The following is a 19,185-nucleotide window of genomic DNA, read 5'->3' as shown; positions in this document are numbered from 1 at the left end:
CAGATCCATGTTGTGTCCGTGAAAATAAAGTTATCCAATTATATGCAGAAATTATTAAACACTATAATTAATACAATATGTGAAAATTTCAAAAATGGCTGCAGCAATAAATTGTGAGAAATTCAAGCCAGTTTCCAAAAAGGAAGTATAACAAAACAACCTTATTTGTATCAGATAGGTCATGGCTAACAACAAAAAATACTAGAAAGATATTGCCTATGCTTTCCTGACTATGTAATGGAATTAAACTGTGCTGACCATAGCAAACTTTACATTGCATTGCAAAAAACGGAAATTCTGGAACACATAATTGTTCTCATGTGAATTTGGTACATCAATCAAGAGATAGTCATTCAAATAGAATAAGGGAATACAGCATATTTTAAACTTGAAAAATATGTAAGCCAGAATTATATCCATTGACAACTCTTATTTCATCTCCATGCTATCCAAATAATCTGATAAGCTGAAATATACAAAGATGAATGGGGTATCTGGGTCATAAAAAGACACATCAATAACATATAATATACATATGAATCACTTGGTGAAAGTGAAGACTTGAAACACCAATGAATTTCAAAATATGGATTACACTTCAACTATAAACAACTAGACCAATAAGCAATCTCATGATAAATGGGGAAATTATTTCATTTTATTTGGGTCCACAATTAATGCTCATGGAAGCAATAGTCAACAAATCAAATGATATATTACACTGAGAAAATCTGCTGCAAAAGACCTCTTGAAATTGTTAAGAAGCAAATATATGACGTTGGTGATTAAGGTGCACCTGGCTGAATCCATGTTGTTTTCAATCTTTTCAGATTTATATGACCACTGCCTAATGGAAAACCAAAGAAGAGCTGATGCATTTGAATTATGGTGCTGGCAAAATATAACGCATATTCTACATACTGCCAGAAGAACAAACAAATTGGTTTTGAAAAAAATATAGCCAGAATGCTCCTGAGAAACTAAGATGGAGGGACTTCATCTCACTTTGGACATGTTATCAGGATGGATCAGTTCCAGGAGAAGGGCATCATGCTTGGTAAAGCAGAGGGGCAGCAAAAAGAGTTCCATCTTTAATTGTCAGGATTGCATAAGACCAGAAACCTTTCACTGGTCTGTTCTTGAAGCCTATGAATAAGAACAAACTGGACTGTACATAACGAAAACAGAAGGGCAATTTGTTTAGTGGGTCTCATAGCTTATCATGTGCATTTTAGGTTTTAACAGAGATTTATTTTATGTAGATATCAACAATTCCAGTTTAATATGAAAGAAATGAAGTCTCAACTGTAATTTAACCTTTCTTTCCTGGTTGGACTGCTAACCACAACATCAGTACTTTGAATTTACCAGCCACTCCGCAGGAAAAAGAAAAAGCATTCTACTCTTATAAAGACTTACAGTTGCAGAAACCCACAAGGGCAGTTCCACCCTTCCTACAGGAACACTGCTTTGTAATGGACACAATCGCAATGAGTTTGCTTCTGGTACCCACACATTTTTTGTACAAAATTAAGTTCAAAAATTTTAACTACCACCTGACGACCTTCTATGTCTTCCAGATTCAGTGAGGTGGAGGGTGGGGAGGAAAGGTAAAAAGTTTGAAAATGTATTGCCTCATTTATGTTATCGTGATTTAAAAAAAAATAAGTTGTGCCCTAGAATCAGTGCCTTCTATGCAACAGAAATTATCAAGGGTTTCATATTGCTTAGATCCACAATCACTACTCTGGCAAGCACCATTCAAGAGATCAAATGACACATTGCCTTGGGTAAATCTCCTGCACAAGATATTTTAGAGTATTGAAAACTAAGGATGTTACTTTGAGGACTAAGATGCACCTGACTCAAGTCAGGGTATTTTCAGTTACCTCAAATGCATGTGAAAGTTGGACAATGCATAAGGAAGACCAAAGAAGAATGTATGTGTTTGAACTGTGGTGTTGGAGAAGAACATGGAAAGCACCGTGGACTGCTAAAAGGACAAACACATCTGTCTCTGAAGAAGTTTTGCCAGAGTGTTCCTCAAAGCCAAGTTTTGGAAAACTTTATCTTACATACTTTGGACATACTGTCAGGAGAGACCAGTCCCTGGAGAAAGACATCATGTTTGGTAAAGTAAAGGAGCAGCAAAAAAGAGGAAGGTTCTCATGGAGATGGACTGACACAGTGACTGGTACAATGGGCTCAAGCATAGGAATGATTGTGAGGTTGGCACAGGACCAGTGTTTTGTTCTGTTATGCATAGAGCTGCTATTTGTCTGAACTGTCTCAATGACATATAACAATGCAACAGATTCCCAACCTCTGACTTCTGGTACATACAGGGATATATTATCTTTATCAGTGAGTCCTGTGAGGATTTCCCACTGTCCCATTTTTTAATAAGACAATACACTTTCTGTTGATTGCTAACAAATCCTCTTAGATCCTGTTCTTTCATGAAATATATACAGATCTGCCTACTTGGCTAATCATACTGTGGCTAGAAGACTTATTGTGGGTGAATTTCTGGTTATGGTGGTAAATGAGCAGCTATATTATTGAGTGTACATCCTAGTCTATGGTAAGTATGGGACGCTCCTTTCCACCCTATTTCCTAACCCCTGACAAACCACTAATTTACTGTCTCTATGGAATGGATTATTCTACACAATTCATATAAATGGAGTCATACTATATTTGTCTTTTGTGTCTTTTGTTCTCCCATGAACATGTTTTCAAGATCTTTCCATGTTGCAGCATATACCAAAACTCCATTATCTTTTCATGCCAGATAATATATTATCAAGGGAATTCACCACATTTTGTATACCCTTTATTTAGTTAATGGATATTTCATTGTTGCTCTATTATAAATAATAATGTTATACACATTGTATATACACTCTTACATAGACATATGTTCTTAATTCTTTGGTCATTTAATAACTATGTGTTTAACTTTTTGAGAAACTACCAGGCTGTTTTCCAAAATTTTACAGCATTTTGCATTCAAACCTTAAGTTCATAACGGTTTCAATACTCCACAATATCAAGATCTTTTTAAAATTATAGATACGATATGGAGTATGAGATAGTACTCTCATTATAGTTTGGGTTTGCATTTCCCTTATGACTAATGATATTTAGCATCTTTTCATGTTAACTGGCCATTTGTATATCTTCCTTGAAGAAATGTCTAATTGGGTATTAAATTACTTTAATTTGGTTACTTTTTAATGGTTGAGTTGTACAAACTATATATTCTGGATAGCGCTTTATCAGATACTATGTTGTGTATTTTATGTAAATTAATATTAACAGTTTAACTCAAGTCAACATAGCCAACTCCATTTCAATAGTGCCCCCAAATTATTTCTATTTCTATTAGCCTCATTGATATTTATTGCTTTATACAATTTTCTTTTTATCCGATAGAAGATTTTAGAAGTTAAATATTAAAAAAAAAAACCCACCTACACTAGCTTTTATATTGGCTGATGTACTTGAACCAGCATTCTAGTTTTTCTTGCGGATTCAAGCTCCTCTCTCCTGTCCTTTCACTTCAGCTTGAATGATTCACTTTAGTATTCCTTGTAGGATAGATCTGCTAATGATTAAATCTCACAGCTTTTGTTTACCTTGGAATTTTTTTTGACGCATTGTTTTGTTGAATAAAATTGTTTGTTTGTTTGTTTTCAACTCTCCTCAAATTGAGTATATCATGTGATTGCTTCCTAAACCCCATAATTTCTGATGAAAAAAATGTGCTTTCATTTGAATTGGTGTTCCTCCTTAGAAAAGGTACACTTTTTCTTGCTGCTTTCATTTTCTTTTACATTATCTTTAATGTTTAGGAGTTTAAATGAAATAAATGTTTGTGTAGATTTATTTTCATTCATTCTATTTGGGATTTACTTGCCTTCTTGAATCTGTATTGTATATTTTCCCCACAATTTGGGAAATGTTTAACTATGGTTTCCTTAAATATTTTTCAGCTGTATTATTAACGTCCCTTCTTTCTGATACACTGAAAGCTGAAATGTTCAATATTTTTGGTTGCACATATTCTTTAGTTTAGTTTTATAATTTTCTGTCCTTAAGTTCAGTCTCTTATGTACTTTGAATTTTTGTTCTTATTATGTTAGTAATTTTATTGGACACTCTTACAGATATAATAACAATTCATAGTTCAATAACATCAAGCAATATTGTACAATTGCTATGAAAATCAATTTCAAACAATTTCTTTATTCTTGTTCTCCTTGATATCAGCTCTCCCTTTTAAAGTAATTTTTTCAGTAATTTTATTGGGGGATTTTACAGCTCTTATCACAAACCACACATCCATCCATTTTGTCAACACATTTGAACATATGTTGCCATCATCATTTTCAAAACATTTTCTTTCTACTTGAGCCCTTGGTAAAAGCTCTTCATTTTTCCTGCCCTCTCCCACACTCCCTCCCTCATAAACCCTCGAGAACTTATAAATTATTCTTATTTTTCATATCTTACACAGACCAATGTCTCCCTTCATCCACTATTCTGGTGTCTGTCCCCCTGGGAGGAGGTTATATTATACATAAATGACTGTGATTGGTTTCCCTTTTCTCCTCTCACCTTCCACTTACCTTCATGGTATTGCCACTCTCATTATTGGTCCTGAAGGGTTTATCTGTCCTGGATTCCCTGAAATGGAAGCTCTTATCTGTACCCGTGTACATCCTCTGATCTAGCCCGATTTATAAAGTAGAATTGGGGTCATGAGAGTCGGGGGTGGGGGGTATTAAAGAACTAGAGGAAAATTGTATGTTTCATCGATGCTATACTGCACCCTGGCTGCCTCAACAATTCCTTGTGACTCTTTTGTAAGGGAATGTCCAATTGTCTACAGGTGGGCTTTGGTTCTCCACTCTGTACTCCCCCTCATTCACATTGATATGATTTTTTGTTCTGGAACTTTGACCCCATCAACACCTCCTGATAACACAGGCTGCTTCTCAGCTAGATGGCTGCTTGTTTATCTTCAAGCCTTTAAATCCCCAGTTACTATATCTTTTGATAGTCAGGCACCAACAACCTCCTTCACCACATTTGCTTATGCACTATTTTGTCTTCAGCGATCGTGTCGGGAAGGTGAGCATCACAGAATTCCAGGTTACTAGAACAAAGTGTTTTTGCATTGAGCGAGTATTTGAGTAGAGGCACAATGTCTGTCTGCTAACTTAATACTGAACATATAAATATATGTCCATAGATCTATTCCATATTTTTATATATAAATGTATTTACATGTCTATTCCATATTGTTATATATAAGTATATTTGCATATGGAAATGCTTGTATTTAGACCACTATAAATGTCCTTTGCCTCCTAGTTCTTTCCTCTATTTCCTTTCACATTGCTCTTGTCTCACTATCATGTTCAGCCTTCATTTGGGTTTCTCTGGGTTACATTGCCCTTGATCAAGTCCTACCAGGCCTCCTACGCCCTCCTCACATTTGAGTTTAGATCACGTGTTGTTCTCTTTTCCCTGAGTTTGTTAACACCCACTTCCTTTCCTCTGCTTTGCTCTCACCCGTGTCCCCCCAGAACCATCGGTCCCATTGTTTTTCCCCAGATTGTTTAATACACCTATTTTATCTAGGTAGACATGCAGAGACAATAATAAGCACAAAAATAAGACAGCAAAACTGAACAACAAAAGAAAACAAACAAACAAAAAATAACAACGAAAAACCATAGGCAAAAAAAAAGAAAAGCCTATAAATAGTCCCAGGTCTGATTGTTGACCTTTAGGAATGCTTCTGGTCAAGTCTAATGGGGTGCCATGCCCTGGCCCCAAACTCTATTTTTGGTATTCCCTAGGGACTTCATTGCTTTGCTCTACTTGCTGCTCTGTTGCACACCCTTAGCATTTCGCACTTGTGTGGTGGGGTCATATCAGGCACAATTCCCACGCGGTGCCTCCAGTGTTGTCTCTCATAGCGCTATAGGACAGAGAGGGATGTCCTATCTCACAATGGGGCCAGGCCTATGGGCCTCCCTGTGTATTGGCTAATCTAAGCAGGAAGATTGTCCTGGGGCTTGGTGGGCTAGGATGTGTTCCACTGCCTTTCTGTCTTCGTTTGCTCCTGTGTGCTCTGATCAGACGTGCCCCTCTCCCTGAGCTGTAGCTTCAGTTCTGTCCTATGAAGTGAATTCTTCTGCGGGGAGGTGGGCTGTCCAAATAGTTGGGATTGGGGCAAGCACCACAAAGCTCTCTATTGGTTTCCTGCTTCATGCTGGTATGCTGCAGTCATGTCTTGGTGCACATGGTTGAAGTCTGGTCCCTCTCGCCCTCTCCTGTGGAAATATAAACAATAACCTCCCCTTGGGTGGGTTAGTGCCCTGTTTCCCCACTACCCATTCTTCTTTCTTTCTTTTCCCCTCCTTTTTAGTTGGCTGCCATACGTATCCCTGGATTGGGTCTGGCCCCTGCCATAGTACTTGGACCTCACCCCAGGAATGTATGTACAAAGTAGCTTTTCCCCTATGCCCCTTTTGCATTTTTAAGCTTAACTCAGTGGACTCATTTGTACTTGTACTTTTGTTCTTGGCTTACTTTGCTTAACAAAATTTCCTCTACTTTTTCCCATGCGGCAATGTGCTTCATGCATTCATCACTGGTTTTTAGAGATGCGTAGCACACCATTGCATGGATGTACTTCAGTGTTTTAATCCATTCATCCATTGATGGAAATTTGGGTTGTTTTGAACTCCTTGTGATTGTGAACTGTGCTTTGATGAACATTGGAGCACAGATATCTGGATGTAGTTTGTTTCTTTCCTCTTCTGAGTATATGCCCAGTTGTGGGATTGCTGTGTGGTATGGTAGCTCAATTTCCATCTATTTTAGATATTGCCAAATCAATTTTGACAGTGACTGTACATACCTACAGGTCCACCAGCAGTGGATGGGAGTTCCTATCACCATAGTCCCTGCAACACTTGTTACTTTCTGATTTTTTAAAATTGGGCTATCTTTGAGGGTGTTAGGTGATATCTCACAATTGTTTTAATTTGTATTTTTCTTATGGCTAATGATCGGGAACATTTTCTCATATGTTCACTGGCCGTTCAGATTTCTGCCCTTGTGAAACTTCTGTTCAGGACCTTTGCCCACCTCCTCAATGGAAATTAGTGTTTTTCTTTTTGTATGCTAGTAGAGTACTGTAGATTTTATTAATAAGGCCTTTGTCTGATGTGTCATTGTTAAAGATGTTTTCCCAATCTGTGGGCTCTCTTATTACTCTCTTGGTGTATTATTTCAATGTACACAGGTGTTTTATCTTCAGTATGTCTCACTTGTCAATTTGTTCTTCATCTGTATTTGTGTCCTTCCTTATTTTTGATAGGCTATATATTCCCCTGTGCCAAAGTTATCAGGTTGGTCCCAAGTCCCTCATTGATGGCCTTAATAGTTTGGGGTTTTACCTCAAGGTCTGTGATCCACCTTGAGTTTATTGTGCATGGAGTGAGGAAAGGGTCTTGCTTCATCATTCTACAAGTAGATATCCATTTTTGCCAGCATCATTTATTGAAGAGGGCATCCACTTCCCATGTGATATTTTTGAGGCCCTTATCAAAGATCAGTTGTCTGTATGCTAATGGTTTTTATTTCTGGGTTTTCAATTCTTTTCCATTGGTCTGAGTATCTGTCATTATACCAATGGCATGCTGTGTTGACCACTGTGGCTGTATAGTAGATGCTAAGGTCAGGTAAAGCAAGCTCTGCCACTCTGTTCTTCTTCTTGAGGAGTTTTCTGCTAACCCTGGGATTCTTCCCTCTCCATATGAAGTTGGTGGTCAGTTTTTCCAATTCTTTGAAAAAAGATGATGGCCTCTGGATACCATTTGCATCTGGATAGCAATAAACTTATATAGTGCCTTGGGAAGAACTGACATTTTTGCAGTATTGAATCATCTGAACTATGAGCATGGAATATGCCTCCATTTGTTGAGGTCACCCTAGATTTTTGCAATAGTGTTCTCTAGTTTTCCTCATAAAAATTTTTTTCCATTCAGGTATATCCCTAGCCATTTCAATTTGTGCTTGGGTATTGTCAAGGGTACTACCTTTTTGATCCCCTCTTCTGTAGTCTTGTCTGATATGTATAGCAGTCCGATAGACTTCTGTTTCTTGGTCTTGTATCCTGCCGCTCTGCCATATTCCTCTACTGCTGACAGTACTCCCCTTGTGGAGCTTTTGGGATATTCCATATATAAAATCATGTAATCTGTGAATAACTATAGTTTCACCTCTTCCTTCCCCAGGCAACTGCCTTTGATGTATTTTCTTTGCCTTATGTTGTTAGCTGGGACATCCAGTACAATGTTAAATAAGAGTGGGTCAAAGGGCATCCTTGTGTGGTCCCTTTTTTCAGTGGGATTTGTGTGTGTGTGTCTTTTCTCCATTGACTACCAGGTTGGCTGTTGGTTTTTCATATATAGCTTGAGGAATTTTCCTTTCATTCATTTCTTCTTGAGTGTTTTAAACAGGAATTGGTGTTTTAAACAGGAATTGCTTTTTCTGCATCTACCAATATTATATGGTTCTTATAATTTTTCATGTCAACGTGGCAAACAATGCTAATGGTTTTTTGTATGATGAACCATCTCTGCATATCTGGTATGAATTCCACTTGGTCATGGTGAATTGTTTGTTTTGTATAATTTTATATTCTATTGGACAGGATTTTGTTAAGGATTTTTGCATCAATGTTCATTAGGGATATTGGTCTGTAGTTCTCCATTCTTGAGGGATCCTTACTTGGTTTAGGTATCAGAGTTATAGTACTTTCATGGAAAGAGTTCGGAAGTTTGCCATCTTCTTATATGTTCTGGAGGAGTTTGTGTAGGATTGGTGTGAATTCTACCCTGAAAGCTTGGTAGAATTCTCCTATGAAGTCATATGGTCTGGGGAATATTTTGGTTGGTGATCCCTTGATAACCTGGACTACATCTTCTATTGATACGGGTGAGTTGAGATTTTTAACATCCATCTGGGATAGTCTAGGGAGAAATTGTTTTTCCAAGTATTTGTCCATGTCTTCTAAGTTGTTGAATTTATTGGAGTACAGGCTTTCGTAGTACTGTGTAATTATCCTATTGATTTCATTAGGATCCATTGTAATGTCCCCTGCTTTATCCCTTATCCTTGCTATTGAAATTTGTTCCTTCCTTTCTTTGGTTAGGTTTTCCAGCAGTCTGTCGATTCTGTTATTCCTTTCAAAGAACTAACTTTTAGCTGCATTAATTTTTTCTATCATTTTTTGTTTTCCCTCTCCTGAATCTTAGCCATGATTTTTATTATTTCTTGCCTTTTTCTATTAATAGGATTGTCCTGTTGACTCTATAAGGTTTTTGTCAGCATGTCAATCATGTCTGTCTTTCTTTTTCATGTGTGCCTGAATTTCTATCAAATTTCCTCTGATAAGTTTCTTTGCTGTGTCCAAAAGGATTCTGTAGATCATATCTTCATTTTCATTGGTTACTAGAAACTTCCTAATTTTATATCTGTTCTAGGCCAGTACCACTCCTTTTTACAATAGACAGTTATTCATCCTCGAATTGTTTGTCCTTGTTTTCTTAATCATACTTTTGTTGATTTCCAGTCTTATGGCATAGTAGTTGGAGAGAGAAGTCTATATTATCTCTAAGTGCTTGAATTTACTCAGATCCAAATTAGTTCCAGCATGTCGTCTACCTTCGAGTATGTGCCACGTGGGCTTGAAAATAATGTGAATTTATTTTGCATATGGGTGGAGAGCTGTGAAAATATTTCTCACGTGAAATCATCTAATCATAGTGTTTACATCTGTAGCCTCTTTGTTAAGATTCTTTCCCTATGATCTATCTTTATGGGACAGTGGTTTATTAAAGTAACATACCATAATTGTTGAGCCTGTAACTTCTTTTTTATCTTTGGAAGTGTTTGATAGATGAATTTGACGAGTCTCTCATTGGGCGCATATATATTAACTATGCTCACTGGTCTTGATCTACTGTTCCCTTGAGCATTATATAGTGCCTCTCCATATCTCTTATTATGGCTTGCACCTTGAGATTAATTTTGCCTGATATTATGATAGGAACCCCTGCTTTATTGAATTGCCATTTGCTTGGTATATTTTTTCCCCAGCCTTTGTTTTGCAACCTATTTTTATCTGTAATCTTGAGTTTTGTCTCCTGAAGGCAATAGATCAACCGGCTGTTTTCTAAGCCATTCTCCTAGCCTCTGCCTTTAAATGCCTGAATTTAGTCATTGATATTCAGGGTTAACACATCCATCTGTGGACTCTGTGATGTCATCTTGTACATTTTGTGTTGGCTGTTTTCCTACCTCCCTTTCTTATCAGTGAGCTGTGCCTGTGTGTGTGTTTATTCTTGCCTGCTTTCCACCCTTGAGACAATGCGATTTGGGGGGCTGATTTCTCTTTGTTGCCCTATGGATGGTGCTGTTCTATGTGGTGGTCTCTTTTTGCTCGGTGAGTTTTGTTTTTCTGCCAATATGGGATATTCTTTGAGTTTTTCCTTGTCTGGGATAACTCTTCTCCATCTATCATGATAGATAATTTGGTGGGGTAGGGTTTTCTGGGGGTTGCATTATTGTCCTTCAATTTTTGTAATATGTTACTCCACTATCTTTTCTTCATAGTGTCTGCTGATACATCTGAGCATATCTTATTTGGGTTCCTTTATAGGTGACTGCTTGCTTTTCCCTCAAAGTTGGATAGCTTAACTATTATATGCCTTGGTGACTACTTTGCATTCAGGCTAACTGCTGTTCTTTCAGCTTCCTGAATGGTTGCCTGATTTTCATTCATTAAGCTGCAGGAGTTTTCCTTTAAGAATTCCCTCACTATTTTTGTTGTTGACTTCTTCATTGTGTTTTGTTCAGGTAGTCCAATTAATCTAGTGCTGATCCTCTTCGTAGGCACTCAGGTTTTCTTCAGCTTCTCCGACTATTATTTGACTACCTCTCCCTTTTGTTGATGTCTGCCTCTAGGTCACTGGTCCAATTCTCTGCCTCCTCAAGTCTGTTGGTGAAGTCTGTGAATTTGCTACTAGCTTTTTTTATCTCGTCCCTGTGGTGTTGTATTTCCCTTTGTTGGGTGGCCATTATCTCCTCTATCATTTCTTCTTTTTCTGTGTGACTCGAAGCAGCATTCTGAAGATTTATTGCTGTTTCAGATCAATGTGTGCTTCTTCTATGCATGTCATTAGGTTCATGGCAGCTTGGGTGATGCACAGGGTGTGTGGGGGTGCCTGCTGCAACAGGAGTGCCACAGAGGGCAGGTGGGTGTGCCTGCTTTGGTGTAGATCACTGCGGATGTTGGGCAGAATTGTACTAGTTGGATTTATCTCTGCATATGTCAGACAGAGGTTCTGGTAGAAAGTGTTGGTGGAGTTGCCTTAGGCTGATTGAAGCACTATGGCTGACAGGAGGAAGTTCCCTCAGCAACGTGGGTCAGTGGATGACAGGCCGGTGTTCCTCCAGCCACATGTGGTGCCAAGGAAGGCAGACAGAAGTTCCCCCAGCAAAGTGTAGCACTCCAAAAGTGGAGTTCCCCCAGTTGCTTAAAGGGTGCTGGAAGGTAGGCAGGCGTTTCTCTGCAATGGAAAACAGGCGGGATTTTCCCAGCCACGTGTTATGCCATAGAGTGAAGGAGCTCCCCCAGCTGGGTGGATGGGCCACATAATTGCCCTAGGTGAAGGGGAGTGCCCTGGAGGCCAGCAGTGGTGTGTGAGAGGAAAGAGAAAAGGGGGGAAAAAAGAAAACTGAGCCCACTCAGACTATGGGGGGAAAGAGGGAAGAGAGAGAAACAAAAGTAAGGATATGGCTGTGTCCCAAACCCCTGACTGTGGGGCCGAAAGGTTTATACCCTGTCCAGAGGAGGCAGCAACTGTGCCTGTGTTGAAGTAAATCCCTTGGATTGACCAAAGGAACCCGGATCTGGCTGAGACTGTGGTGGCACTAGTGGATCTGTGTCTATCTTTATGATGCTCCTCCTGTGACCTAGAAGAATAAAATTTCCCTCTCAGTCACTCTCCTTCACTGATTTCTGTGGAATTCCTGTGGTATGTCTTACTCTGTCACCATGTTCTATCCTTTACATTCTGATGTTGATGTCATTCACTAAGAAATGTTTTTGTTTGTTCTGTTCATTTAATGGACAATTCAGTTCTAAAGTATACAGTAAGTTTATCTTTATATTTTTTGTTTCCTTGTTAATATGCTCTATTTAATCGCATAATCTTTTTTGTTGTTCATATTTGCTTATTCAATTATTTTTTTTGATGATTGACAATGTCAACATTTTTGTCATCTTCAGGGTGGTATCTTTTGATTTCCTTTTATCATTCCAGAGCTTGACCATTGATATGGAAATGATTTTGATTGTGTCCTGGATACATGGCTGTTAAGCTATAATATTTATTCTTATTTAGATCTTCTGGGGATATGTTGGTTATTGAAATATGGGTCAGACCTTTCCCCCACGTGAAAGTTGACATAAAAGTTTGCTGTCAGTCAGCATTGATACCCCATGATACAAAAATTACCATAGTACTATGTTGTGAGAGTGACCAGCGAGTCTTTGCACTAGACGTCTTCTCCCTTTATGGATGAAGGAATCTTTTTATTGCTCCCCACTGACAGTACATTAGGGAAGAGAGTGTATCATTATCCTTAATTGTGAGGATTTAATTCAGGATCTCGACATCATATTCCTTAATGTCATAAGTGGTGCCCTTTACAATAATGGTGATAAAAATTGTAGCTCCCCATTTGTATTTCTTTTGTACCACCCTGGTGGGTCTGTAAGAGAGGTTAGTATCCATACAGGAGTGTGAGAGTGAAGTCTAGCTTCTCACTTTGCATTTACTGTTATTTGATTAAAGAAGAATTATTATTGTCTAAATGTTTTGTTGTTTGCCCCCTTTCAAGGCACTTTCAATAGGAAAAATAGAGTACTGGAAGGAGACTTTTTACATTCACACATTATTGATTTTATGTTTCCATCTTCTACAGCTTAGTCTCTAGCATATAAGGTAAAAAGAAAACCCAGGGACATCAACAAAGCATTGGTTCTTGGGTTCTGAGTTCCCTACTAATATGGCTTTTCTCTTCTCTTTTCAAAGCCTTCACATGTCTGCTTTATATATAATGTCCAGAATTTTTACCACTGTATTTAACAGGTAAATAAAGATATGTGACTCTAACTGATCTTTTCAAGAAAAATAATTTCTCTCAAAGTATGCTTTAAAAATTGCAACTTAACCCAATCACACTAAAGACCACAACGTTTTCATAGTCACTTTTCCTTTTGATATCAAAATGCATCTACTGTAAAGTTTTGTATGTTTGAAAAAATTCTCACTGGGAGAAAGTCTTCTTTTACTCTATTATAATAGCACTTATAAAATTGCTTGTAAAGTTCACCAAATTGTTCAAAGAAACACATTAACGCTTCTTTGTGCTTTCAAATTTATTCTTTAGAACTAGTTTTAGTTGTAAGAGGATCTCACATAGTAAAAATGAAAGAAATGTGACTGAAGGTAGATTATAAGTTCACTTGTAGGTTAACTTTTCTAGGAAACATTTTTTTCTTGCTGAAGCATATTTATAAAATTATATAAAGCTAAAGAAAGTATATTAGAATAAAATCTCATATATCTGGAATATTTCAAAGCACATTGTGAAATGGCTCTGGCCACAATTATCATTATTAGCTCTACCATGTTCTCCAAGCAAAATGGATAAGATCCAATGAATTCAAGGTCTTCCTCGAACACTTACCAGCTATTTCACTTTGGTTTTATTATTTTAAATCAAGGTAAATGAGATGTACTTCACTTCCTCCATAACAGTGTTATAAAGAGTTAGTGATGTATATATTCGAATCTCTTTAAGTATTAAAATATTTACACTGTAACTACAATTATGCATAAAGTAAATGTAATAATAATTTTAATCGCAAATGTAATACATCTTTATTGCAGTAAATTGAAATGCACTGGGGGGGGGCAGAAGAAGAAAATATAAACTAAGCACAAACTCTCTTGTTTTATTTCTTTACATATGTATTTATACTTTTATTAGAATATATTTCACATCATATAATTGAATCATTCAATAATATTAAGAAGATTTGTGCAATCATCAACACAGTCAATTTCAGAACATTTTCTTCTTGTACTAATCTTCGTTAGTTCCACACTATCCCAGATCTTCCCACCACCCCCACCCTCCATCTTGTCTCAGGAAATAATCAATCTAGTTACTATCTTTGTAGATTCATTCATACTGGGCTTCATATATAAAAAATCATACATAATACAGACAGCAAACAAGCAACCAAACAAACTAAAACAGCAACATAGATAAAACAAAGAACAACTTCATTCCCCCCAAAAGCATAAGATATTAAAACTGAAACAACTTTAAAATGACTCAAAAGTAACACCAAATGATAAAGCATTATATTTTAATGTAACTGCATTTTCCATGACCTACTTTACAATGCTCTCTTTCTGATAGCAAGGCTATTCACATCACTGGACTATAGTCAAAGGGGATTCACTGGATGCTTAATCACCAGGAACCTGTAAGTGGATTTTTTAAACAGTTTTATTGGCACATAATTAACCTATCATACAATTCAATTATTCAGTCTCATCAAGAAGAGCTGTGCAATCATCACCACAATCAGTTTTAGAACAATTTCTTACTTCTTGTACTCATAGTTATTAGCTCTCCATACTCCCCTAACCTATCCAGACATACCACCAAGGAATACTTTTTCCAGTTACTGCCTCTATAGATTTATCTATGCTGGATTTTACAAATAGAAAAAAAAACACTAAGAACTATAAAAAAGTAAAACAGATAAGAAGCTCAATTGAAATTACAGCGTGAGATATTAAAAACTAGAACAGATTCAAATAGATCATAAGGGATATCAAAGGATAGGGTGTTAAATTTTAACCTAACTGCATTAGAAACAACCGACTTCCTAATGCATTCTGCATGATAGCAAGGGTATTCATATCCCTGGTACATGATCAGAGGGTATTCACAAGTGGCTTAATCCACATGTACTTCTCCTTCATTAAAATAAATGAATAAATAAAAATTAAAGAGCTTTAAAACGTGTCAAAATGGAGATAAGATATTTATTACCTTTTGATCTATATCTGACATAATCAATTTTACAATACTATCTGATAACAGATCTATTCACATCCCTCAACTGTGACTGGAGGGGATTCACTAGAGACCTAATCTATGTGTAGACCTTACAAATAGATTTTGGGCTTCCACTGTCATCCATAGCTTCCAAAAAAACACATAATCACAATTTAGGCTCTGATACAACCCCTTCCTTTAGATTGCAATTATATTATTATTTTCCACAGGCTAGTGTGCTATTTTCATGTGGACTTAATTGATGCCTCACTTAGATGGTTGCTTGCTTGAAAACAGCATTTAAGATCCCAGATGCTATTCTTTCTGTTAGCCAGGCAGCATCTAGTTTCATTGCTATACTTTGCTATAGCACTTTCATGTATTTTCAGTTATCTCTTCATGAGGGTGAGCGTCAAGAGGAAGCATGTCATAAGAACTAATTACTCTTAGATTGGGATAGAACTAAGTGAATGCTCAAAATCCATCCATGCATTAATGGCTTATATATGTCTCTAGTTCATCTTAGAGACATTATTATCATTTTATATCAGAGAACATTGACAATCATCACACTAGGCCTTCAATTCCACTATTAACAAGTTACTACTGACTCATAGTGACCATATACAGTAGAGTAGAACTGCCACTGTGAGTCTCTGAGCCTGTAAATCTTCACAGTATAAGAAAGTCTCATCCTTCCCTGTATAGTTGGCTAGTCGTTTTAAACTGCTGACCTTGTGATTGGTAGCCTAATGCATAACTACTCATTGATAGTGTCATTAATTTAGCCAGTGGTTTAGAATTTAAAACAGTGTTGAGAAAATAAAACTATATAAATCCATTTATCAAGCACTCAGCCTATAGATGTTGAGAAATAAACCGAAATTTGACCAAATCATTCCGATTTTTTAAAATATTTTTGTATCATTTAAACATAGACGTAATTTAGGGGTAAAAGATATGTTTTATTTACATTGTACAATAACCTAACACAGAAGAAGGCATTCATGTAATCTTTGTATTTAAGTTGAAATTGCTTCTCTATTTAATTTAGTTCTGAAGTAACAAAAGCAACAACAAAATGTTATGATCATATATCGTCCTTTTCAAAAAGAGTGGATCTTCGTAACAATCTTTTACTTGAGGTTTTTAAATTTAAGATTTAAATAATAAAGGTTATGCTGGGAAAAATGCTCATGTATGTAATGTGAAATTATTGTTTTAGAAGAGAACGAAAATTAATCTCATAAATTAACTTTATAAAATCGAAAGATTAACTTTACTATTTGGAAAACTAACGCCATCATGGCTAATCACAGAAATACAATGCTGTTCATCCTCATTAGCAGCATTTTATCTCACTCACCCCATATATAGTTCCGAATCCAACATAAATACTTTAACTTGTATCTTGTTGTTAATGTCCCTGTGACAGCTCATTTAAGACACTATACAATAAACTTTTATAATCTTTTTGAGATTCAACTTATAACCCATACTTTTCTTTTTCTAGCCAGTATTTAACAAAAAGACTGGAACATTCTATTGAACCTATTGGGAAAATTGGCTTTTTAAAGAAATCTCTAAGCTCCAGTTTTTACCTAGTATAGAATTCAACTCAGAGTGCATTTTCTTGATGGTCCCTGCATTGAGTTAGACTTATAAGAAATCAATTATCAAATCAAGGAAAGCGTCTGTATGTGCTTGTACAAGAGTTGTCTAATTATCCACCCTGCTTTTAATCAAAGAACTCTTAGTAGTCTATATCATCCTTTAAGCATCTTCCTGTATTCTTGATCAAGAAAAATGCGTTCATTCACCTCCAATTTCCTGGTTTTAAGATTATTTTTCTAGATTTTTTTCTTCATGCATGGATTTGGGGGAGTTCTCATTTTCACCCATTCCTGAATCACAATATATCAATACCATATCTTGTGCCTTATTTTTCTGTACAATTAAAGTTGACATACATTTAAACCAAGGAATTCTCTCCATACACACACATATTCACTCACAAACACATACACTGAGTACAATTTAGAGCTGCCAAATCATTGTGCATGTTTTTTCATTCTTAATTCACTTTGGTCTATTCATAAAATCTCAAATACAAGAACCCTGCTTTGAGAATTATGTAGAAGTGACACCTGACCTTCTCTGACTACACAGTTTGTAGAAGAATCAAATTCATGAAAGCAAGCTTGATTTCTATGAAGTGAAAATCAGATATATTTCCAATCCCCAAACTTCTTTGCCAATTTAAAAACCAAACATCCTTTCCAAGGTAACCCCTGCTTCTCTACTGGGTTCAATAAAACATTGGAATAGTCAAACAGAAATCACAGACCATATTCATGATTATGGAATTCATTAGAGAAATGAATAGTATCAGAAAATGCTCAGGATAATGTTCTTTCAGCAGGAGCAACTCTTCTAAGGTGTGCACACAGGGTCATCTCTTTAGTGCTCCACCTCTTTGTCATGAGGCCCCTTGATTTCTGCTCTGTGTTAGGAAATTACATGATTTTTGTTAAGTGTCAATTTTTTTTAGGTGACATCAAGGTGGCTATGACTTATCGTGATTCTATGCACAACAGAACAGAACAAAACAGGTCCCAGTCATGGAGTAAATTCACAATTGCTTTTACTCATGAGCCCATTGATGTATCCACTGTGTCAGTCCACCTTCAGGATTCTCTCTCTCTCTCCTTACCCTATATTTTAGCAAACATGGGTGTCCTTGTGTCCTTCTCTTGGGACTAGAATATCCTTCCCCATGGTATCTTTTCTTCCATTACTGTCCCTGAGGGGTTTATCTGTCCTGTATTCCAGGTGTCTAGAGATCTTATCTGTACCAGTGTACATGCTCTGACCTAGTTGCATTTGTAAGGTAGAACTGGGGTCATGATAGTGGGTGGGAGGAAGCATTAAAGAATTAGAAGAATGTGTGTTCTGTTGGTGCTATGCTGCACACTGGCAGAATCATTCCTTTCTTGTGATCCTTCTGTGAGGGAATGTCTAATTGTCTACAGATGGATTTTTGGTTATCTCTCCAATCCCCATCATTTGCATCAACATTTTTGTTTGTTTGGAGTCTTCTGATGCCTGATACCTGATCCTGTTGACACTTCATGATCACACAGACTGGTGTGCTTTTTCGATGTGGGATTTCTTGCTGCTCTGCTAGATGGCCACTTGTCTAATTTCAAGCCTTTAGGACCCCAGATGGTGTATCTTTTAGTATCAAGGGACCATGAGCTTTCTTCTCCACATTTGCTTATGTACACCTTTAGAATTCAGCAATTGCGTGTGGGAAGGTGAGCAATACAGAATGCAAGGATACTAGAACAAAGTATTCTTGTGTTGAGGGAGTACTTGAGTAGAGACTCAATGCTACCATACTAATTAATATTTAAATATATGTACATAGACCTATATCCCTATTAATATATTTACCTATGTGCATGTCTATTTTTGTACAACCATAAATGTCTTTTGCCCTAGGTCTTTACTTCATTTCTTTTTACTTTCCTCCTGTCCCATTACCATGTTCAACCATCATTTGACTCTCAGTACTTTCTCTCAGCTACATAGTACTTGATCAAAACCTAGCAGGCATTCTGCACCCTCCTCGCCATCAATTTTAGAACTCTTATTGTTCCCTTGTCCCTGGGTTTGTTGGCTCCCCCCCACCACTTTCCTTTTTCACACCTACTACTCTCCCATATCCCTCTGAAGTTGTCGACCTCATTATTTTCTCCTTGGGATTGGGTCAGTGGACTCTAAGATGCCATCTCGTAACTTTTGTGTTGGGTGTTGAGATAGTTTATTGTGCCAGCCTGGCTGATAAACACAATTGGGATTAACTGAAGGGCAGAGAGATAAATGGCTCGGTGAGCCTTGCCTTTCTTGTCTCTCGCTCTGTGATCATCGGACCAGTGTGCGGCT

The sequence above is a fragment of the Echinops telfairi genome, unplaced genomic scaffold, assembly GCF_000313985.2.
Source record: "Echinops telfairi isolate 266 unplaced genomic scaffold, ASM31398v2 ScPeMD7_44;HRSCAF=162, whole genome shotgun sequence".
Taxonomy (NCBI): domain Eukaryota; kingdom Metazoa; phylum Chordata; class Mammalia; order Afrosoricida; family Tenrecidae; genus Echinops; species Echinops telfairi.
The sequence above is the reverse complement of the archived record's forward strand: the minus strand, read 5'-3'. Positions refer to the sequence as shown.